The sequence below is a fragment of the Pinus tabuliformis genome, chromosome 2_1 (assembly GCF_031772625.1).
Source record: "Pinus tabuliformis cultivar Carrire ecotype Pingquan chromosome 2_1, CPIR1, whole genome shotgun sequence".
Classification (NCBI taxonomy): domain Eukaryota; kingdom Viridiplantae; phylum Streptophyta; class Pinopsida; order Pinales; family Pinaceae; genus Pinus; species Pinus tabuliformis.
This window is the reverse complement of record NC_142299.1, coordinates 831,447,357-831,471,817: the sequence shown is the minus strand read 5'-3', so window position 1 is coordinate 831,471,817 and position 24,461 is coordinate 831,447,357. Positions and strand designations below refer to the sequence as shown.

Here is a 24,461-nt window from a genome sequence, read left to right as displayed (position 1 = left end):
ATTATGACAAATATTGTCTTAATATGAAATTCAACCATGCTAAAACATGGTCAACCATATTTATTTTAGGGTTTATATTATTTATTGCAAGAGAGGATCATTATCAAAAGAAGAAAATGAGAGAGGATATCAAAATTATGAAGTTTCCTCATAATCTCAACAAGAACATGGAAATGAGATTAGTGGAAACTGGCTTCCCTTGATTAGACATATCAATCCCTCCAGATCTTTCGAGGTGTAGTATCACTGGTATCTTCCACCCCTTCCTTAATTAATAGCATCTGTCTTAGTGAAAGAGAATTTTTTTTTTAGGAATTAATAATTATTTATTTGACATAATAGCCATTTATTTGTAAATAGATAAATAAATGATTATTATTAATGTAAATAATTATTAAGATTATTTTAAGTTAATAAAGATGATTGTTAACTAATAAATAAACTAAGTAACTAATAAAACAAAATATTTTTTTTTATTCTAGTGACAATAGATTTTAACATTAACATTAATAAAAATTTATAAATAAAATTAATCTATAAATAATTTATTTCTTTGTTAGTTAGGTACTTAGGGATTAATTATTTATCAATAATATTAATCTATAAATTATTATAAATAAAATAAAAATTAAATAATTTAAATCTAAATAAAATAAAATCAAATAATTTATTACTTTCCTAGTTAGGTATTTAGTGGATTAATTAATTAATTAATTTGTTTCAAAAAATTAATTAGACCTATTTTTATATATAAAAATTATATAATAATTTAGTAATCCATATTAGGTTAAAACATAACTTTGAATTTAAATTGAAATAAACTAATTATATTTAATTAGGTTACTAAATTAAAAGTAAAATTAAAATTAGATACTAATTTAAATTAAAAACTAATTATACAAAATAAACTTATTACACTATACAAATAAACTTATTATATTTAAATCTATTTATTCATTTGTTATTTCAATAGAATTAATTAGTTTTATTATTTACTAATTCATATTAGGTTAATTAAAATAAGAATTTAATTAAAATAAATAAATTAAAAATAAATTAAAATAATTAAAACTAAAATAATAAAAAATTGAATAGTATATGTAGTTTAGTTTTTTGAATTAGTTGGCTTCTACTTGAATTTATCATCCATTAGGTATTTATTTATCTGTTCTGGTCGGTAGATTCTTCTCTCAATCTATCATTCATTTTCTGTCCTGATGATGGATCCCCTTTGGGGTTCGAAATGTCGACATAATGAACATAGTACTGTGGATAATCCGGATCATACTTTTCCAAAAAATGACCACATAAGCTTAAAGTCTAACATAACTTCCCTATACAGAGGGGATACATGGAATGAGATCTGTTTTCTCAAAATTTCAAGGATAAAGATTGAAAGAAGAGCTGCTGACTTGCAATTTCTGAAACAATGTAGAGACAATAAGATCATACCTCAATTTGCTCAGGTAAAACATATGCTTTTTAATTGATATAACAATAATTCATTTTTAAAATTAAGTCTGGCTCTCATCTATGGTGAAATCAAGAAAACGCAGGCTGCATTAGATAGGCTCAGTCGCTCTACCCTTTTCGCTCACTTAAAGTTAGCTAGGATGATCAGCTTCGATTTGTGGAGAACAATTGATGCAAAGGCTTCCTTGAAGGCTCAGAAAGAAGGTAGAATGGCCCATGAGAGACATTCCAGAAAGCTCTCCAAATTAGGAAAAGGTCCACCGGTTTCGGCTTCAGCGGTTGAGGCTTCTGATGAACCTGACTTCGAAAATAGCAAACAGCCTGTAGCGAAGGATGGGGATGCATGTTGTCAACCGAGAGCTAAGGTTGATAACGTGGTAGTAATAAATTCAGCTGTGGAGAATGGCGTACTTCCAACATCCAAGATAGGTGACGCAGTAGTAGTTCCATTGAATGTTGTGAACGTAGTGGACGTTGTGAGCATAGTGAACGTTGAAGGAAGAAATGCATTGATGAGTGATGATGTCTCCTATGTTGACTCCAGCACTCTCGATGTTGAAAAATTCACATTTGTAATGGAGGTGTTGATAAGCGAGGACAGTGAATAGGGTAAGATTAGTGATGACATTGTAGACGACAGCGTTGCTGATAGAGAAAACATTGAAAGGTTGGATAATACAACAAGCATCGGTTATGAAAGGTTAGATAGTTGGTATTGCAACGACGTAAGGGGTGATAGCTCTTGCATCCCTGAAATCAATATAGGACACTGAACGAATGACAATAAGAGTACTAAAAATCCTATAAGAGAAATGGATAAGAACAACAATGACGTGGAGGGTGATAGCTCCCACGTTCCAGAAATTAATATAGGATGTCAAATTAATCCGATAAGTGAGCACAAAGGTTTTACCATTAATGACAACAGTGCCAATAAGATTGATATGAACAGTGCCAATGTGATCTACATAGATACTCAATTTAGGGCAAAACCCAAGGAATATGGGGGCAGTAAAAATTACGGAAATGATAGGTCTTTTTTCAGTAAATAGTTGGGGAATCTGAATAACAATGTCTCGAATATAAGTGTTTCAAAACTATTGCCTAGTAAGAAAGTTGTTAATCTCTGTTCCTTACTGCTCACTCCTGAATAAATTAATACTCTTGTTAATCTCTATTCCTTACTGCTCACTCCTGAATAAATTAATACTCTTGGCAAAGGCTTGGGGTTCACAGTCTCTCCCAAGGACATTCCATTTGAAAGCATCATCTGCAACATTGAGAATGGGACTCAAGGCCTTTCATTGGATGACAAAGAAGTATTAAGATAGGAGTGTTCCCTTATTATGATGAAATCTAAGTGGCCAAAGAGTAATTTAAATAAAGAAGGGCAGGTTGCTCTTAGATCACTTCGTAATAATGATAAAATAGTGGTGCTTAAGGCTGATAAAGGAGGAGAAACTGTTGTTTTAGATAAGGATGATTACATTCATAAAATGAATGAGCATCTAAATTGTGGTAGTTATAGAAGAATTAACTCCAACCCCATTCCTAAGGTTATAAAATAGGTCAAGAAGGCTATCATGGGATCAAACCTTGATGATAAAATGAAAAAGAGGCTAATTCCATCCTGTGAGGTTATACCTCGAATTTATGGATTACCAAAAATTCATAAAGAAGGGGTCCCTCTTAGACCAATAGTCAACACCATTGGTTCCCCTACCTATGAATTAGCTAAATATGTGGCTAAGATCCTGAAGCCTCTGGTTGGAAACACAGACTCTTTTATAAAGGACTCCAATGATTTTGTGAAACTTATCAAGAATGAGAGGGTTGATAAGGATGATATTCTGGTGAGTTTTGACGTGGTTTCTTTGTTTACAAAGATTCCTCTAGATGAAGCTGTTCATGTTATAAAAGAAGTCACTGATCCAGAAACAACAAAACTTGCGGAAATTTGTTTGCGTTCCACTTTTTTCAGTTTTCAAGACAATTATTATGAACAGATATCAGGAGTCACCATGGGATCCCCGCTCTCACCTATTGTCGCCAACTTATACATGGAGTACTTTGAAAGAAAATCCCTTGACTCATACCCTTTGAAACCGACATGGTGGAAAATATTTGTTGATGACACCAACTTAAAATGGACTCATGGAAAGGCTGAGCTTGAGAAGTTTTTTAATCATCTTAACTCTATATCATCTAAAATCAAGTTTACTATGGAGCTTGAAGAAAATGATAAAATTCCTTTTCTAGATGTCTTGATTAGTAGAAAGGAGGATGGTACTTTGGGACACTAGGTCTTTAGGAAGAAAACACATACGGAAAGCTATCTACATGCTGATTCATACCATCATCCATCCCAAAAATTTGGCGTCTTAAACACTCTTGCTATTAGGGCTCTTAGAATTTCTGACTTTGATCACCTAAATGAAGAAATTAAACACTTAACCTCTGTTTTTAAGGATATAGGATACAAGGAGTTTAATATCAAGAAAGCTATAAAAAGAGCTCAAGAAAAGGTCCTCTCCAAGGGTCCCCGAGAAAACTACGGGAAAGAAAATTGTGGGAAAGTGTACCTCCCATTCATTCAAGGGGTTACAGATAAAATCGCTAAGATTTTAAGAAAGAAGGACATAGACACTCAGTTTACAACATGTGGAACGATTAGGCAGAAAATGAGGTCAGTTAAGGATAACATAGATCATCAACAACTTAAGGGTGTGTATAAGATTGATTGTTCGTGTGGCAAGAGTTATATTGGGGAGACAGGATGATCTTTGAAAACAAGACTTAAAGAGCACGAAGATGATATTAAGAATGGGAGATCTCGTACATTGGCCCTTGCGGAACACTCATCCAAAACCAAGCATCATGTGTGTTTGGAGGACGCCAGAATTATTGCAAGAGAGGATCATTATCAAAAGAGGAAAATCAGAGAGGATATCAAAATTATGAAGTTTCCTCATAATCTCAACAGGGACAATGGAAATGAGATTAGTGGAAACTGGCTTCCCCTAATTAGACATATCAATCCCTCCAGATCTTTCGAGGTGTAGTATCACTGGTATCTTCCTCCCCTTCCTTAATTAATAGCATTTGTCTTAGTGAAAGGGAATTTTTTTTTAGGAATTAATAATTATTTATTTGACATAATAACCATTTATTTGTAAATAGATAAATAAATGATTATTATTAATAATAAATAATTATTAAGATTATTTTAAGTTAATATAGATGATTATTAACTAATAAATAAATTAACTAATAAAACAAAATAATTTTATTTTTTTTAATTCTAGTGACAATAGATTTTAACATTAACATTAATAATGGCCTGGAGTATGCCGTAAAACTGCTTCTGCTTGGCTAAGAGCTCGTCTTCCTCGGACGTAAGGAAACAGGTTAACGGCCCAAGACCCAGAGGCATCTGGCAGGAGTGAAAGCCTGCTCCCTTACGGACCACCAGCGGGTTATTACAGGTGGCGTGGTTTTCCTTGATAACAGTGATGAGTCAAACCGAGATTCGCGGATAGCAGCCAGACATGGCTGTCCTCACTGTTGGTTTGACACCTGAGTTTGATAGGTTTTGCCACCTTCGAAAAAAAAAAAAAAAAAACATTAACATTAATAAAAATTTATAAATAAAATTAATCTATAAATGATTTATTTCTTTATTAGGTAGGTACTTAGGGATTAACTATTTATCAATAAGATTAATCAATCAATTATTATAAATAAAACAAAAATAAAATAATCCAAATCTAAATAAAATAAAATCAAATCATTTATTACTTTCCTAGTTAGGTATTTAGTGGATTAATTAATTTGTTTCAAAAAATTAGTTAGACTTATTTATATATATATATAAATTATATAATAATTTAGTAATCCATATTAGGTTAAAATAAAAATTTGAATTTAAAATGAAATAAACTAATTATATTTAATTAGGTTACTAAAATAAAAGTAAAATTAAAATTAGATACTAATTAAAATTAGATACTCATTAAAATTAAAAACTAATTATACAAAATAAACTTATTACATTATACAAATAAACTTATCTATTTAAATCTATTTATTCGTTTGTTATTTCAATAGAATTAATTAGTTTTATTATTTACTAATTCATATTAGGTTAATTAAAATAAGAATTTAATTAAAATTAATAAATTAAAATTAAATTAAAATAATTAAAACTAAAATAATAAAAAATTGAATAGTATATGTAGTTTAGTTTTTTGAATTAGTTGGCTTCTACTTGAATTTATCATCCATTAGGTATTTATTTATTTGTTCTGGTCAGTAGAGTCTTCTCTCAATCTATCATTCATTTTTTGTCTTGAGATGGATCCCCTTTGGGGTTCGAAATGTCGACATAATGAACATAGTACTATGGATAATCCGTATCATACTTTTCCAAAAAATGACCACAGAAGCTTAAAGTGTGATATTAAGTTTAATTTATTCTAAATTAAATTTAATATCATTATTAATTAATAATAATAATAATTAATAATAGTAGTATTAATAATAATAATCATAATAATAGTAATAATAATCATAATAATAATGTGGTTGATATACACCTTTGGAATATATCAACCACATTTACTAATGTGGTTGTGCTAGTTTTAATGTAAAACATGTCAAATGCTACTAACTCAACCATTTAATGTCAAAAAGTTAAAAACACGATTAGTTATATGTTTAACAAAAATACTAATAAAAATTAAAATGTTATCATCATAATTACAAATGAATCAAAACTATCTTAATGTGTAATGGTGATCTCATCACCATATAAGTTATGATATATGCATTATCAATGTTAACACTCTCCTCTCCTTTGGAATATATCTAAGCAAGATATTATCTTTGTCGATGTTATGTGGAAATGAATTCCACCACTAATGCTTGTCAAGTTGGACTAGATGCACTAAAAACAAAGAGATCTTATCATACTATCCTTGAATTGGATGTCTTATGCTTCAAAATTGTCATCTATAAGTGTTAATAATAGTGATTATTAGTGAGGTTATTAATTTGCTAGCCCGTAAATCATTTATTTGCAATGAACATTTTCTAGATTTACCAATTTGTTAGATCCTAAATGGTTTCTTGTTATGGATGAAATCATGTGTGCTTCACTCTTCTTGCATGTTGATAGGGCAGTGACATTTTGTAACACGAAAATAATATTATATAAGTACAAGAGTTTACATGTATCAATTAGAAATGTACATTCAAAATAAACAAAAAAATAAAATAAAATAACAAATCAATTGTGATGTACTACATACTTTGCTCAATACTTTGATTATAAATTTTTGCAGTTGAGGTGTCTCATATCCATAAAGAGGTCACCAATGAGCATGGGTGAGCTATACATGGTGCATTCTTTGTATCACTCTAACAATAGTGAAATCATAGCCAATCTATTTCCTATATGATATTAATTGTAATCATATCTATTCATGGATCCTAGGATTAAGATACATTCTTTCTGTACAATTATAAACCTTTATGATATATCTATTTTTAAGTACATACAAGTAATTAGGTGTTAGGAAAATCCACGTAGAATCAAACGTCCCATGCAACATATAACACATTTTCTCCACAATCTCCCATATCAGTTTCTACATTTGATTCACTATTACTATATGATAATATGTTCTTGTGTCCTATCCATCACCTCATATAAAACCAATACATACAACATTAGTTTGTTCATTAGCCTTACAAATAGAGAGTTTTTTTACACATGACCTAAAGATTGTATACTCTATTAGTTTACCACCCTATGACCTTAACAAAGTAGTATTCACTTAGTCTCTATTGCATACAAATTATCTCAATGTGGTTATTTGGTTTACCATTTTCTATAATGTAATGAAATGGGTGGAAAACCTTATTGTAGGTTTTGACCTTGTACAATTAATTGTTGCAAACGAATTTTTAATAAACATAAATACATAATGAAAATCATAAACATTAACATATAAATTTTACATTGAAAACCCAAACTAGGAAAACCATATATATATATATAAAGTGAAAATCCATTTACCTTGGATTAGAATACAACCATAGTTCCTTAACTGAAACTATAAAACCATGCGTTCAACTACCATGTGCCATAAAACTACTAAAGGCGAAAATTGTGTGCCAAAACTACCAAAAATGGATGTTAAAATTAAGCTTTTTTTTGGGTGGGTTTATCCATGAACGCTCACAAAAGGGAGCTTTTGCCTCTCACACAAAATGCTTGAGCAAGGGGGGCTTCTCCCCCCCATGACCACCCTAATAATCTATAAAGTGTGATGGATATTCCACTAGACAATTCATCACTAAATGTTATGAATATAATTCATAACAAGTAAATAAATAAAATAAATGTAAATAATAAATAATCAAATATTGATTATGTTAAATAGAAATTAGGTTAATTGAAAAGGCATGTCTTTTAGACATGCCTAATCATGAAAGGACACCTCCTGGTATATATGTGTGTCCTCATTATAACATTCATCATCACTTGTACATTTTTATATATAATAAATTATTATTACAAAATACCTCTTGTGTATTTTTACGATATTAAGTCAACAAGCTATCAGTTTTGATGCTTCAATGGTATCAAAGCCATTGTGCACAATATAATCATGTGAGTCTTTGAACGTTTTTCGCCACACAATATGCCATTATGTTCACGTCCAGAATTCATGTAGCCGTATAGTAAAATGCAAGAAGCATTTCAACGTTTCGAAAAATAATTTTCAGAAGTTAAAACTCATCAAAAGGAAATCGATAATAAGGAAGATAATAGCGACAGTGAGAAAACGAAACAAGGTGAAGTAGGAGAAGAAGATTTTGATTAGCATGATGACGTGGATGTAGATTATCTTCAGAAACAACAAGATGAAAAATATCATACAAATGTGGAAGAAGAAAAAGAAGAAGAAAATACTTTTGATGAAGAAACCGATATGAATATGGATTATGATAGTGAAGGTGAATATGAGGCTTTGCATGCTTGTCAGCATCTTAATAACCAGATGTAAAGAGAAATTTTTAATCCTAACCTGGAGCATTTTCTTAAGTATGAGGAACAACCTTTGGCAATTCTTGAATGTTTTACATCAAATTTTATAGAACATCTCCATAGGACATTTAAAAGCTTGCAGCTTGCAATTTTTCGGTGGGTTTCTATTGCATGTAAGAAATCTACTGAACAAATTTTGGTGCAGTTAGGACTTGCTTGACATGATCTTTTTTCGATCCAGTGGATGCACAGGACCTTGCACATTTTTTAGAGCATATGTTGTTTATGGGGAATGATGAAATACTTAATTCTATTACTGTTACAAATGAGAAATTCTAGACTGCGTTGGGCACCAGGAACCCATCTTTCTTGGGTGAAACTGTTGTTGAAGTGCCCAATGTTTCTTGGGAGGATATTGGGGGTTTGGAAAATGTCAAGAGGGAGCTTCAAGGTACTGTTCAATATCCTGTGGAGCACCATGAGAAATATGAAAGGTTTGGCATGTCCCCTTCGAAGGAAGTGCTCTTCTACAGGCCACCAGGTTATGCTAATATGATGCTTGCAAAAGCTATTGCAAATGAGTGCCAGGTCATTTTTATCAGTGTAAAAGGCCCAAAATGATTAACTATGTGGTTGGGTGAAAGTGAGGCTAATGTTCGAAATATTTTCAACAAAGCTCGACAATTAGTGCCTTGTGTCTTGTTTATTGATGAGCTTGATTCTATTGCTACAAAGTGAGGTAGTGATGTCGGCGATGCAGGTGGTGTTGCATTCAGGGTCCTAAATGAGTTGTTAATAGAGATGGATGGGATGACAGACAATAAATCTGTTTTCAGTATTGGGGCTACAAATAGGCTAGATATTATTGATCCTATATTACTAAGGCTTGGTAGGCTTGACCAATTAATTTACATACCACTACTCGATGAGATTTCACGCCTACAAATTTTTAAAACATGCTTGAGAAAGTCAGCGGTTTCCAAGGATGTTGATTTGACTGCATTAGCCCGTTATGCCCCAGGATTGAGTGGAGTTGATATTACAGAAATTTGTTTGCGGACTTGCAAATATGCCATTCGAGAAAACATCGAGAAGGATATTGAACGTGAAAAGAAGAGAAAATAAAATCCTGAAGTTATGGATGAGGATGATAGTGAGGAGGTAGCTGAAATAAAATTAGCTCATTTTGAGGAGTCCATGAAATATGTTGGAAGGAGTGTCAGTGATACTGATATCCCAAAATATCAAGCATTTGCACAGACGTTGCAACAGTCTCGAGTTTTTGGTACGAAATTTTGATTTACAGAGAGGCCAGGTGGTACAACGGTAACTGGTTCTTCAGAACCATTTAATGGAGTAGAGAATAAAGATGACGACGATCTTCCGGAATTTTATTATGGAGTGTCTATACCTTATCAACGCCACACAGTATTTGTGTTTGTCAGGGATCAAAGTGGGGTGATAAACCACATCACAAACGTGTTTGCGAGAAGAGGATACAACATTAAGTCATTGGCAGTTGGGATTAACAAAGACAAACCACTCTTCACCATTGTTGTTTCTGGTATTGACTCTGTCTCAGTGTGTCGTCCCCGTTTATCCTCTCTATTATTGTCTGACGTTGTCGTCATGTCATTGTCCACACACACAATGTCTTGCAATAGGAATGTTGTCTGACAGACCGAGACACAGTTTAACAGCGCTTCCATCCCCATCGTCAAGCATCACATCCCAGTTGAAGGGTCAACAGGTGTGAGGTGGATACCTTGCAATGTTTCATCTGTGGGTATTAGTATCAAAGTAGTATATATATATATTGGCATGATACACTTGGTTTCCATCGCTGTACACCGTAGTTGTGACACATTGTGGTCTTGACACTAGGGTCAGATTGCATAGTCAGAAGGCCACCTTGCAATTTTTTATCATGTTTGAAGAAACTGCTTACTTCGGCGGAGGAAAGCCTGATAAAAGGTGATATTATATATATGGTTATGGTTATGTGTATTCATTCCATCTGTGACTCAAAACCCACCACGAACAATTTACATATTTGACCACATAGATCTGAGAATGAAAGGCATGGTCGGTCTATACTCAGAGACATTCTTAAGGACAAAGTTTCATTCGGTGGCTCAACAACTGCCAAATATATCTATATATATATATATATATATATTACACATGTCAAACAGGTACATTACGCAGGTCAAACGGGCAGTCAGATACATTTGGGTCAAACATTATAACTAAATAAAATTTAATTAATTTTATTTACATAATTAAAAAAATAAAATAAAAAAATATTAGAGTTAAAAAAATAAAATAAAATTAGAGTGATTTAGAAAAGAAAAACAATAAAATTAGAGTTATTTAAAAAAAGAATAGAGTTATTAAAAAAAAAAAAATTGAGTTATTAAAAAAAAAACCGATAACCCTATATTCAAGATAATGTTACCAAGCGAATTATATAGGCAGAGGTGCCAATGGCATCAAGTTACATATGCCGAGATGACAAATGCAAACTGAAGGAAACTACCGATAATAAGCTTTGAAGACATAGCTTCTCAAGGAAAGGGCTATGTTATGAATATAATTCATAACAAGTAAATAAATAAAATAAATGTAAATAATAAATAATCAAATATTGATTATGTTAAATAGTCATTAGGTTAACTAAAAAGGCATGTCTTTTAGACATGCCTAATCATGAAAGGACACCTCCTAGTATATATGCATGTCCTCATTGTAACATTCATCATCACTTGTACATTTTTATATATAATAAATTATTATTACAAAATACCTATCGTGTATATTTACGATATTAAGTCAACAAGCTATCAGTTTTGATGCTTCAGTGGTATCAAATCCATGGCACACAATATAATCATGTGAGTTTTTGAATGTTTTTCGCCACACAATATGCCATTACGTTCACGTCTTGAATTCATGGGGTCATTTAGTAAAATGCAAGAAGCATTTCAACATTTAGAAAAATCATTTTCAAAAGTTAAAGCATGTTGAAAGGAAATCCATAATAAGGAAGATAATAGTGACAGTGAAAAAGCGAAACAAGATGAAGTAGGAGAAGAATATTTTGATCAGAATGATGAGGAGGATGCAGACTATCTTCAGAAACAAGAAGATGAAAAATATCATAACAATGTGGAAGAAGAGAAAGAAGAATAAAATAATTTTGATGAAGAAACCGATATGAATACGGATTATGATAGTGAAGGTGAATATGTGGCTTTGCATGCTTGTAAGCGTCTTAATAACTAGATGTAAAGAGAAATTTTTTATCCTAGCCTGGAGCATTTTCTTAAGTATGAGGAACAACCTCCAACAATGCCTGAATGTTTTACATCAAATTTTATAGAACATCTTCATAGGACATTTAAAAGCCCGCAGCTTACAGTTTTTCGATGGGCTGCTATTGCATGTAATAAATCTATTGAAAAAAATTTGGTGCAGCCAGGACTTGCTTGGCATGATCTTTTTTTCGATCTAGTGGATGCCAGGGCCTTGCACATTTTTTAGAGCATATGTTGTTTATGGGGAATTCTGAAATCCTTAATTATATTACTGTTACAAATGAGAAATTCCAGACTACGTTGGGCACCAGTCACCCATCTGTCTTGGGTGAAACTGTTGTTGAAGTGCCCAATGTTCCTTGGGAGGATATTGGGGTTTGGAAAATGTCAAGAGGGATCTTCAAGACACTGTTCAATATCCAATGGAGCATGTTGAGAAATCTGAAAGGTTTGGCATGTCCCCTTCGAAGGAAGTTCTCTTTTACAGGCCACCAAGTTATGCTAAGATGTTGCTTGCAAAAGCTATTGCAAATGAGTTCCAGACCATTTTTATTAGTGTAAAAGGCCCAAAATTATTTACTGTGGTTGGGAGAAAGTGAGGCTAGTGTTCAAAAGATTTTCAATGAAGCTCGACAATTAGTGCCTTGTGTATTTTTTTTTATGAGCTTGATGCTATTGCTACAAAGTGAGGGAGAAGTGTCATCGATGCAGGTGGTGTTGTGGTTAGAGTCCTAAATCAGTTGTTAATAGAGATTTTGGGATAGTGTCCCCTAAGGTAAATTTTGGGGCAAAAGCCCAAGTTTTGGGGCTGAAAGCCCAAGTTTTTGTGATGTAAAGTGTAAAGTCTCTGCAAGTTATGATCGTAGATCATGTAGATGTAAAGTGTCATAAAGGGTTTTTACCCTTCGTTTATGTAAATTGTGTCGGTTTTAGAAGATCTACCCATGGTCTACAGACCATGGGATTGTATAAAAAGGAGAGTCTTAGAGAGTTTAAGGTAGTTCAGTAGGTTTTTAAGATGAATGTAGTGGTTCAATAGGAGATAAGAGTGAAGAGTCTTAGAGTAGAAGATAGGCTCTACAGCTGTGTGCGCAGAGACCTAGAGTAGAGTCTGCAGCTGAGTGCATGGACCCTTGTAGCTGAGTGCGTAGGGTAGTTTTGAGTCTGTAAGCAAATCTGAAGTATCAATAAAGAGACTGTTATGGAAATATCTGTGTTTTATCCATTTATTTCTATTATGAATGAATGCATTTATGTTATGATGAATAATGGGTTTATGATTTAATATTGTATTGATGCGCGAATTTGTATGTTTTACATTGCTATATGAACGCAAGTAATAATATTTGTTTACACGAAGAATATCTTAATGCATGTTAAAGATATTAGACACTTAAGACAATTTGGGTAATAATAGACTTAGGAGTGATTACACAGGCACGTAAGTGGTTGATTCGCCTATTTAGGGTCCGCGAAAGATAGTCGTAGACCTTCGTGAAGGTCTAGAGGCTAGTAAGAGGAAGTTATATTGATAGGCCTCGAGGGCTTGTCGATCTGCGCGAAGGCAGATAAAGGGTACAAAAACACATCATAACCATCTCTGAGTGTGGAAACTTGGTTCCAGCATCCCCCCATACTGCTTCAGGTGAGACTTCAATCCTCGCTCCATTGATTGATGCCGAAAGGGCTAGTAGTGTAGGGATTTGTTTAGCAAACTTAACGCTGAACTTGGGTGAGGACCCACTAAGCCAACAAATGGTTCTGTTGCCGAGATTGGGATCTGCATAAAGATATGTGTGATGTCACATCACTAGAATCCAACAAAGAAAGAAATTGAAGATTGGTTGGATAGGAAGATCCATGAATTCATGGCGCAAGAGAACAGGAACCCGCGATTGACGAAAGAACAGTGGTTGGAAAAGTATCTGTACACAGAGATACACAAAATTCTCTTGTGTTCCTTCCTGGTCAAATTATACGAGTGGATCGCTAAATTGGTAGACAACCATGGAAGGTGGAGGCTTGACAGTCCGGTAGTGTAGACCCCACAGTTAGTGTGGAGATCGGAAGCCTCTGAAGATAAGATTGCACGCACTATTGATCACTGACTTGATCGTATCATAGGAGGATTTGTGACAGGGTTCGCAGTCGATACCTCAGTTAGCTACAACGAAGCAGAGTGACACTTCTTCAAAGGACTGCGAGGTGTGTATTTAAGGTCTTTGAATACTTGGGTTAAAATTCTCTTGTGTGGAAAGCAGGTTATGAAATTACCTTGATGTTTGGAGCTACGCAAAGTGGAAAATTATTTAGGGATAGAAAAGGAATAGGACTTGAATATAGCCCGTTGATTGAGCCTCCTCAGAGTGTCGATGAAGAAGCAGCACAGGCTTCTCTGCAGAGCACTGTCTAGTTAATAAGGTGAGGGTTCCCAGGAATACCACATCCACCCACAATAGCTCCATCTTCACCTTCACCACATACACCTTCGCCCACACTGCCACCACCTCCACCACCGTTCAATATGGAAAATTCGGTAAAATTTCCCATTTTCAAGGGCTTGGGGAATGAGGATCTAGACCTGTTTTGGTTCATTACGAAGGCTGTGTGGGAAGCCCAGGAATTACAGATGATCATATGAAGAAATCTACATTGGTTACTGCTTTACAGGAACATGTGCTAACATGGTAGATTAAGTACTGCACTGATAACCCGATGGCTACGTAGGCAAACATTCAGACTGCGCTCAATAAGGAATTCAACAGGCTCAAATCTGAAGTGCAATTGGTTGTTGGATTCAAAGAAATCATGATGAAGCCTGGCGAGACACCCTAGGAGCTAGATTAGAGATTGAAGTGCAAGATCTGTGAAGCTAACATGAATCTTATGGATGGGCAGCACCGTGAATGGTTTGTGGCTTCGCTTTTGCCTCATCTGAGGGTTGCTTTATCACAGCAAAATATTGGGACCTAGGCGGAGGCCCTGGAGATTGCGATGAGATTGCACGGAACACCAATTCAAGATGCTTCTTTAGGATTTCAGCAGATTCACACCGAGTTGCAGAACCTTTGCCTAAAATTTCAAAGTCTAAAGAAGGATAGAGTGGCTCGGCCAGAGGTGCGCAAAGAGGTTTGTTGTTTGAAATGTAAGAGTCAAGAGCATGATAAAGATCATTGCCCTATATTTTCGAATTATGTTGCAGGAGGAGGGCCGATGCCTCTGAGGTTAGAAGCTCAAGCAGGGCCAAGTGTAGGGCCCACGCTATGGTGTGCTATCTATCAGGTAGCTGGAAAACAAGCGACAAATAATTTCCACTCGCTACAAAAATTTGTACAGACATCGCAACAACTCTTCTACAACTTCTGCCAATCAGTAGGCCACGATGAGTGCAATTGCCGTGGTTATGAGTTAATGATGGATAGAACACTCATGTATCGAATGCATACAAAAACTCGACCTCCGGATCAAGGCACTGGGGGGTCGTAAGGAGGATATCCGGGGCGTGGTCGAGGTCGAGGCGGAGGAGGACCTTCGAGAGGTTGGGGGCAAGTTATTTGCTACAATTGTGGAGGTCGAGGACACTACGCACGAGAATGCATGAACCTGACGTGCCTGTCATGCCAATACTATACGCAGTTTGAACATGCGACAGAAGACTGCCCTGTATTAATAGCTAAGATGTGTGAAAAGGGGATGCAACCTCAGCAGCCTACGCAGAACCTACAGATGATGAGGGTTGAACCCCGCGAAGAGGACCCCAATGTGAATATTGTGTTTCGAAGTGGGATGACAACTAGCGAAGACAAGGGAAAGTGGCTTGAAGAAGGTGAATGGGTCCGCAAAGCTCCAGAAAAGGAGGTTGGCTTTGATTTGGAGCGCGCAAAGGAAACCTTCATGGAAGTAAAGAAAATCTTTGTTGAGCCTTCTACCTAAGGAAGTCAGGATAAGCAGTTTGAATAAATGGACCCATCCATGCTTACTACCTTTTGGGAGACCTGTAAGAAGTTGCTACATGATAACAAGGCCATAAAGGGATTACAGGAGTTGATCAATAAATGTGAGATGACGAAAGCGACAATGATTTTGATCCGGATTTAAAAAGGAACGCAACAAATTACAAAGATAACCATAAACACAGAGATGCAGCAGAAATAATACTTCATTTCATTAATGTAAAATATTGAAATATGCTTACAAACAACAATGGAAATAAACCAGCTAGGGCGATGGTAGCTTATCTCTGAGAAGAGACGTGGTGGCTACATGCCTCTGAACTGTGTTACAATGAGGCTCGAAGGCCTATTTATTGTTGAGAAACAAGGGAAAACCCTAAACATCCAAAAAAATAACCCTAGAAGATGAAACGCCAAACTGTGGGCCCCGTTTGGGTAAATTGGTACATCAACTTCCCGGGATCGTAACTTTGGCATACGATCTCCGTTTGACACGTACAATATCTCATTAGAAAGATCTATCCGAGAACTACAACTTTGGGAAGAGAAAATGGTTCTTGGACCCATGTTGCTCCCAATTTTCCCAAAAAACGTCATTTAGGGCCTCAAAACGGCTCCAGAAGTTCAGGACCCGAAAAACTGCTAAAAATAGTAAATTGTGCTAGAATTAAGGAAACTGAAAAAGCTGAAAGAAATAATGGTGGGGGTCCAAGTGGACTTGGTGGGTGGCCACCAATATCCACTTGGATCATTCCTCCCCCCTTTGGAAGCAATGGTCCCCATTGCGTTGAGTTTCTCCATGAGATGAGGAAACTTCTGCTGAACTTGGTCCCTGGTGAGCCACTTGCCCTGGTGAAGGAGTTGGCCTACTTTGACAACTCGATACAGTTGGATATTCTGCTGGTGAGTGTGCTTGTTCTATGTGTCCATGATCCAATCTGTTTTAGCTTGTTCCATGCAATCTGGATTTAACTCTGTGGGTGTGAGCTATTCTGCAATGTCAGATGTGTCTAGTAATGGTGGAAAGTATGGCCGAAGGCGGTCCACATTGAACACTGGGTGCAAGCTAAGGAATGGGGGAATGCTGAGCTCAAATGCATTGTCTCCCATAGCCTTAGTAATGGTGTAAGAACCATATCGGAGTGGTTTGAGTTTCCGATAGGCTCCGGTAAGGTGTTCCTTTTGAAAATGCAACCAGACTTTGTCGCCCACCTAAAACTTGTGTGGCACCTAATGTTGATCATGTCGCTGCTTGTACTTGGCATTTGATTTCTCCAGAATGTCATGGAACTGCTGGCGAATATGTTGGATGTGCTCAATGAAGTTGTTTGCCTTATCTGTTTCGGACTGGACATGAGCCGAATCTGCGTGAGTAGCTGCAAATGGCATGGCCACATCAATGGGACATAGTGGCTAGAATCCCAAGCCCACCTGAAAAGGGCTGTGGCTAGTCAAGCTGTGGAGAGCCCAGTTGTAGCTATGTTGAACATAGGGGAGGCTCTCGTCCCATGTGCATGGATGCTTTGAGTTGTACATGTGCAGAATGTGTACAATCATCCTATTGAAAACCTTTGTCTGGCCATCAGTTTGAGGATGGAAGGCTATGGACTTAGTGAGTTTGGTGTCCAACATCGACCAGAGACTGGACCAAAATGTACTGAGGAACCTGTTGTCCCGATCTGAGATGATAGACTGTGGGATCCCAAAGTGTACCCACACTCGTTCAAAGAAGAGTTTAGCAGTGGCTTCTGCTGTGATATTCTTCTTGCAGGCCGCCATAATGGCCATCTTCAAGAACCTGTCGACGACCAGAAAACCACAGTCATTTCCATGCTTAGTGGAAGGAAGGCCTGACATGTAATCCATGGAGATGGATTCCCAAGGTCGACTAGGGGTACGCAGCGGGGTATAGAGGCCTTGCTTCTTTACGGTCTGTTGGCAATGGCGCAAGTAGTGCATGATTTGATGTACTTCCCGACATCATGTCAAAGATTCGGCCAATAGAAATACTTCTACAGTATTGCCACTGTTTTCTCGACCTCGAAATTCCCAGTAGCCCGACTGTAGTGTGCTTCCCAAATAATCTTGGCACGCTCGCTTGAAGGAACACAAAGGTGACCTAGGTGGCATAACAGTGCATTCTGGAGATGAAAATCTGGATCATGCCAACCCTCCAAGAGTGTCTGGTATGTGTGGCTGAATTTTGGGTCACTTTTGTAGAGAAGTGGCCAATCAGAAGTCTCGTGCCCACAAGAATTGAGCACGGTGGTTAATGCCATGATCAGTGGTCGACTGAGGTAATCTGCAACATTATTGGTGCTGCCCTTCTTATACTTGATATTCAAATGGAATTGTTGCATGTATGTGGACCATTTCTGATGGTGATCATTCTGCAATTTCCCTTGGGTTTGTATGAGCTGGAGGGGTCAGTGGTCTATGTGGATGACCGTTTCCTTCCCCAAAATGTAATGTTTCCATTGTCAGCAGGCCTACACAATGGAATACATCTCTTTATCATAAGTGGGATACTTCCAGACTGTGTCTGAAAGTGTCTCACTGTGATATGCCACTGGATGCCCGTGTTGAGTAAGGACTGCCCCAATAGCATAGTCAGAGGCATCTGTCTCGACCTCAAATGGTTGTTGCAAGTCTAGCAATGCGGGCACTAGTGCTGAGCAAAGGCGATATTTCAACTCTGTGAATGCCTTCTGTTGAGATTCAAACCAAAAGAATTTCGCTTTTGCTCCTCCCTTGGTGACTTGACTCAAGGGCCAAGTGATATGAGAAAATCCCAACACGAACCTGCGGTAGAAGTTGGCAAGACCTAGAAAGTTGCGGAGCTCTATTAGAGTGGTTGGAGAGGGCCAATCCTGAATGACATGGATCTTGGCTGGATCCACATGCACCCCCTGTTCATCAATAATGTATCCCAGATACTAAACCTGGGTCATGCCAAAAGTGCATTTCTCAAAATTGGCACATAACTTGTGTTGCCACAGTGTTTGGAGAACTTGTCGAATGTGGTGGAGGTGCTCTTATCAGCTCTGGATGAAGATCAGGATGTCATCCAAGTATACCACTACAAATGAGTTGGTGAATGGCCGCAAGATGTCATCCATTAGCCTCATGAAGGTTGCAGGAGCATTCTTCAATCCGAAAGGCATAACCAACCATTCGAAAAGGCCCTCCTTGGCTTTGAAGGTAGTCTTCCACACATCAGAGGGTTTGATTAGTACCTAGTGATATCCTGACTTCAAATCAATCTTGTTGAAATATTTTGCCCCCTTCAGTTGATCCAGGAGGTCATCAATCCATGGGATCAGGTACCTATTATGGACAGTGATCTTGTTCGGCACTTGATAGTCAATACAGAGTCTCCAAGTCCCATCCTTCTTTTGTACCAACACGATTGGGCTCCCACAAGGCGATGAACTCAGACGGATGTGACCTTTCTGCAGCAGCTCCTAAATCCGCCTCTTGATTTCATCGTTCTCCAAAACGGAACGCTGATAGATTGGTCCATTGGGAAGAGGCGCACCTGGGGTTAGATTGATGGAGTGCTTGACCTGATAGTGCAAAGGAACCCCTACAGGGGAGGTGAAGATGTCCTCGTACTCCTTCACAACCTTGTCCATCTGTAGTTTTCATGCGGAGGGGCCTTGTCTGGAGGTCGTGGCCACCGTCTTCTTCTTTCCTTGAGGGCGTATCATCAGGAAAAAAAAGTTTCCTAGTTTTGGAAAGGAGCTTACTACATTGTTTTGCAGTAACCAAAGAGATGGCGGTAGGCGGTGCTACTTTCGGTATCCTATACAACTTATTTCCCAAAGTAATAATAATAGCACGGGGCCTTGATTCATACACAACATGTCGCTTCCACAAGTATGGTTGTCCTAATAGTACATCACAAACTTCAAGGGGAGCAATGTCACACAATACCTCATCCGTGAAGGGCTTGATGTTGTATGGAAGGCGACACTGCTGGCTCACGCGAAGATCCCGTCCTTGGTGAAGCCACCCGATGGTGTATAGTTGCAGATGTGTTGTGGTCGGTAAGCCCAACTGCTTCAAAACCTCTGCCAAAATGAGGTTTCTTTTGGCTCCTACTATCGACAATGAACTGTAGCGGGGATCCCTTTACCCACATCTTGGAGTGGAAGAGACGCTCCTCCTCCTCTGGATCTTCGGGTTCCTCCTTCTGGATCTTCGTGGTGGCAATGGTGGCGTTGGGATCTGCATTGATAATCTGCTTCCCTTTGTCATTCCCCTTGTCAGGCTTTGACTTAGAGTTAGAACATGCATCTAATTCTGAAACCTTTAGCTCAGCCACTAGTGACTGCTTGGCCCAACACTCACTTGTGTTGTGAGTGGAGCTCTTATGGAACTCACACCATTTTCCCGTGTCCTTTTTTGGCTTTGCGGCATTGTTCTTTGCTTGTAGCTTTGGTGGGTTGTCTTGGGATGCCCCACCTTGGCTTTGTCCTTTGTTCTATGGTTTGGGGGCACCTTTCACTTACTTCGGATTCGCAGATCCAAAGTCTCGCTTCTTCTGTTTAAACTTTTTCTCGACCTTGACAGCATATCGGTATGTCGTGCCAAGCGAGGAGATGTTCAGGAATTCTATTTCTTCCTAGATGTACTTGTGCAGGCAGCCGTGGTATTTGAGTATCAAATGCTGCTCCGAATCCTTGATGCCCAACTTTGTGCGAAGTGTATGGAAAATATTGGTAAACTCCGACATGTCTTGGTCCCTTCCCTGCCGTAGCATGGTCCACTTTATGTATTGATCTTCATAGTTTCTGACAGGGTAGTACTACTCCTTCATGGCATCCTGGAATGAATTCCAGGTGGGTGTGGCTGAAAATAGTGAGTCGATAATTTCATCCTTTTGCTCGCAGTAGGTTTCCCACCAGTTCCTGATGTGGGGGGTTGCTTTGAGAAGAGCGAAAACAATCCTTTCCTGACTCGAAATCATGAACAGAAAAATAACCCTCTAGTAGATTTAACATTTATCTACAGCATCTGAGTCTATCTGACCCTCGAATATGGGGATTTCAAAATTAACTTGTACCTTAAAGGGCATGGCACTTCCAGAGTAGCTGCTGGAAGCCGATGTGTTGCCTCTAGGTAGCCGCTGAAGGATTTGGGCAAAGTTGTCCATCATAGCGTTCCTTTGTCGCTTAAGGGCTTCTTCAAGCAAGATTTTGATAGGATCTACTACCCCCTCATATTTCTTCTCATCAGCCATGGGAGGCCGTCGAGATTTACGAGGTTGGTCTTGCAAAGGTTCGACCAGTTCAAGCCCTAACTCCTTATATCCCGACCTCATTGGGGACATGCAAAGAAAAACAGAGAAAAAGCAAACCGCTCTGATACCACTAATCCATATTTAAACAAGAACACAACAAATTACAGAGATAACCATAAACACAGAGATGCAGCGGAAATAATACTTCATTTCATTAATGTAAAATACTGAAATATGCTTACAAATAGCAACGGAAATAAACCAGCTAGGGCGATGGTAGCTTATCTCTGAGAAGAGATGTGGCAGCTACATGCCTCTGAACTGTGTTAAAATGAGGCTCGAAGGCCTATTTATTGTTGAGAAACAAGGGAAAACCCTAAACATCCAAAAACCTAACCCTAGAAGATGAAACGCCAAACCATGGGCCCCGTTTGGGTAAATTGGTACATCAACTTCCCGGGGTCGTAACTTTGGTATACGATCTTCGTTTGATGCATACAATATCTTGTTAGAAATATATATTCGAGAACTACAACTTTGGGAAGAGCAACATGGTCGGTCCATGGACACATGTTGCTCCCAATTTTCCCAAAAAAACGTTGTTTAGGGCCTCCAAATAGCTCCAGAAGTTCAAGACCCAAAAATTTGCTAAAAATAGTAAATTGTGCTACAATTAAGGAAACTGAAAAGTTGAAAGAAACAATGGTGGGGGTCCAAGTGGACTTGGTGGGTGGCCACCAATATCCACCTGGATCAAATTTGGACCAGATTTATGAGATAACGACGCAAGATCAAGATTGGGTGAATCTGATAGTAGATGGACGTATTCCATGGGACTGCGAAATCTCCTGCACCTTAGATTCAGATGAGGAATTGGAACACTGGCATAATAGATTGCACAAAGTTTCTACGCTGCAGTGTAACATGATGACCAAATCGTTGCATTGTGTATTGTCGGAGGTAAGAAGTCTTCCTTATTATGATGGTGTAACTGACATTGATAAATTTCTGGATGCATTTGAAAGGGAAGTGCAAGAGAAGCATCACTTCCAAGCCTTGGACTTGGCACTGCGCACTATGCCTGCAAGATGGTGGGTATGTATAAAGATAATTTTTATGGATGACGCGAATATAAAAGAATGATGAGGGTGCAGTTTGGTCACCCAAAGGTGTGATTGACAGAGAAATACGATGGAAGGAGTGATCCACGTGATCACTTACCAAAATAAACCGATGCTTATGGAGCAGAACTGCAATCGGAGTGGGTGCATTTGTTCTGTCACACGTTGGATGTAATACCTATGAATTGGTACTTGGTGACAGAGCTCCGCCATGGCACGAACAAATGGGATATTTTGAGACAGGGATTCTTGATGACATTTAGCTTTGAAGATGGATTCAAGTGCATTGATGAAGCACTGTAGGAGGTCAAAGCAGCGATCTTCCGAATCCCGCAAGATCCCTTGGATTTGATTCAACTAGATTGGACCACCCAGTTGTGCCATGCGTTGGAGTGCTACAATGTGACTATTGAAGAAGAAGAGGAGGATCCAAGGAACATTACTATCCCAAAGACAGAAGGTCACAATGAAGTTGAAGGGCCACAGATAGAGAATCCAGATACCACAGCGCCATTGAAAATGAGACAAGTAAACATTGGGACAGAGGCGGAGCTGAAGTTTGCGAAGATAGGGGACTACTGGGATGATGCTACGGTGGATAAGGTCACTGAATTTCTCTGCGAGCACTAGCATTTGTTCCCTACAAAGTTTTCAGACTTGAAAGGGATTAAAGGATATTTAGGAGTGATGAGGATAACATTGAAACCAAACGCGAAGCCTATGAAACAGAGACCATATCGCCTCAATCCTAAGTACAAAGAAAGGGTCCGCTTAGAATTGGAAAAAATGTTGGCAGCGAGAATCATTGAACCAATGGAGGAATCCAATTTGGTCAGTCCTATGGTAGTTCAGGAAAAGAAGCAGAAGGATGAAATAAGGATATGCGTATATCTCAAGAAGCTAAATGACACTTGTGTGCATGATCCTTTCCCAACTCCATTCACCGATGAAGTGTTGGATAATGTAGGAGGATAGGAAGCATATTCATTCACTAATGGGTTCTTGGGGTACCATCAAATCATGATCGCACCAGAATATAGGAGTAAGACGACCTTCATGACTGAATGGGGATGCTTTCAGTATACTATAATGCCTTTTGGACTAAAGAATGCGCCGATGATATTTTCATGCGAAGTCATCGCGGCATTTAAGGACTTCATTCACAAGTTCTTGGAGATATAATTTGACGATTAGACGGTGTTTGGGCTGGTAAAGCACCATGTAGCTAGTCTACGCTTGATGTTGGCTACATGCCAGAGGTATCAGATCATGATAAACTTGAAGAAGTGTCTATTTTGCGTCCCTTTCAGAATCTTGCTGGGTCATGTAGTACGCAGACAAGGATTAATGGTGGATCCAACTAATATCGTGGTTATAATCAATTTGGAGGCGCCAAGAAGTGTCAAATAGCTACGCACAACGCTGCAACATACTGGTTATTACTGGAAGTTCATCAAGAGTTATGCCCAAATTACCCTGCTGATGGAAAAAATGTTGAAGAAGGATGTTGCATTATGTTGGAATGAAGAATGTTGGCAGAGCTTGGATGTGTTAAAAGAAAAGATGGTCACTGCGTTGATCCTAGTCTTCCTGGATTAGAAGAAGGAATTTCATGTGCATGTGGATGCATCATGTATTGTGCTAGGAGAACTACTGACATAGGCTAGTGAGCGAGAGTTAGATCACCCTATCGCATTTGCAAGCAGGAAGTTATCTAAGGCTGAGAAGAATTATTCAATTACGGAGTGCGAAGGTTTGGCTATGGTGTATGTGCTCCAGAAGTTTAAACACTACTTGGATGGTGGACACTTTCAGATGTACACAGACCATTCTACATTCAAGTACCTGGTCAACAAGCCTGTGTTGGGGGCGGGGGGGGGGAATATGCAGATGGTTACTGTTGTTTCAGGAATATGATTTTGAAGTCATTTTTGAAACCAGGGCGATTGAATGCAGGACCAGATCATATGTCACGCATTGAAATAGGGGAGGATCCTACCAATTTGGAGGGAGGGCTGCCTGACCCGTAGCTCTTTATAGTGCGCTTAATAGATAATTGTTTTGCAGACATCATACACTTTCTAACTATAGGAATGACTCTGGAAGGTTACACCAGCCAACAAAAGAAGGAATTGGTGGTACGCACGTCAAACTTTTCTTTTATTGTAGGTCACTTGTATAAGATGGGAGTGGATGAGATATTGTGAAGTTATGTGCTTGAGTTTGAACGAGGCAGCATCCTAGCCAAAGCTCATGGAGGGGCTGCGGGAGGCCATTATGCAGGAAAAGAAACAACAC

The 24,461-nt window shown here is 37.9% G+C and overlaps 1 pseudogene; it reads left to right on the top strand.

Moving 5' to 3' along the window:
- Positions 1 to 2,285: 2,285 nt before the first annotated feature.
- The window catches only part of LOC149203225 (cell division cycle protein 48 homolog), a 31,955-nt pseudogene continuing 9,779 nt past the window's right edge, over positions 2,286 to 24,461 (top strand).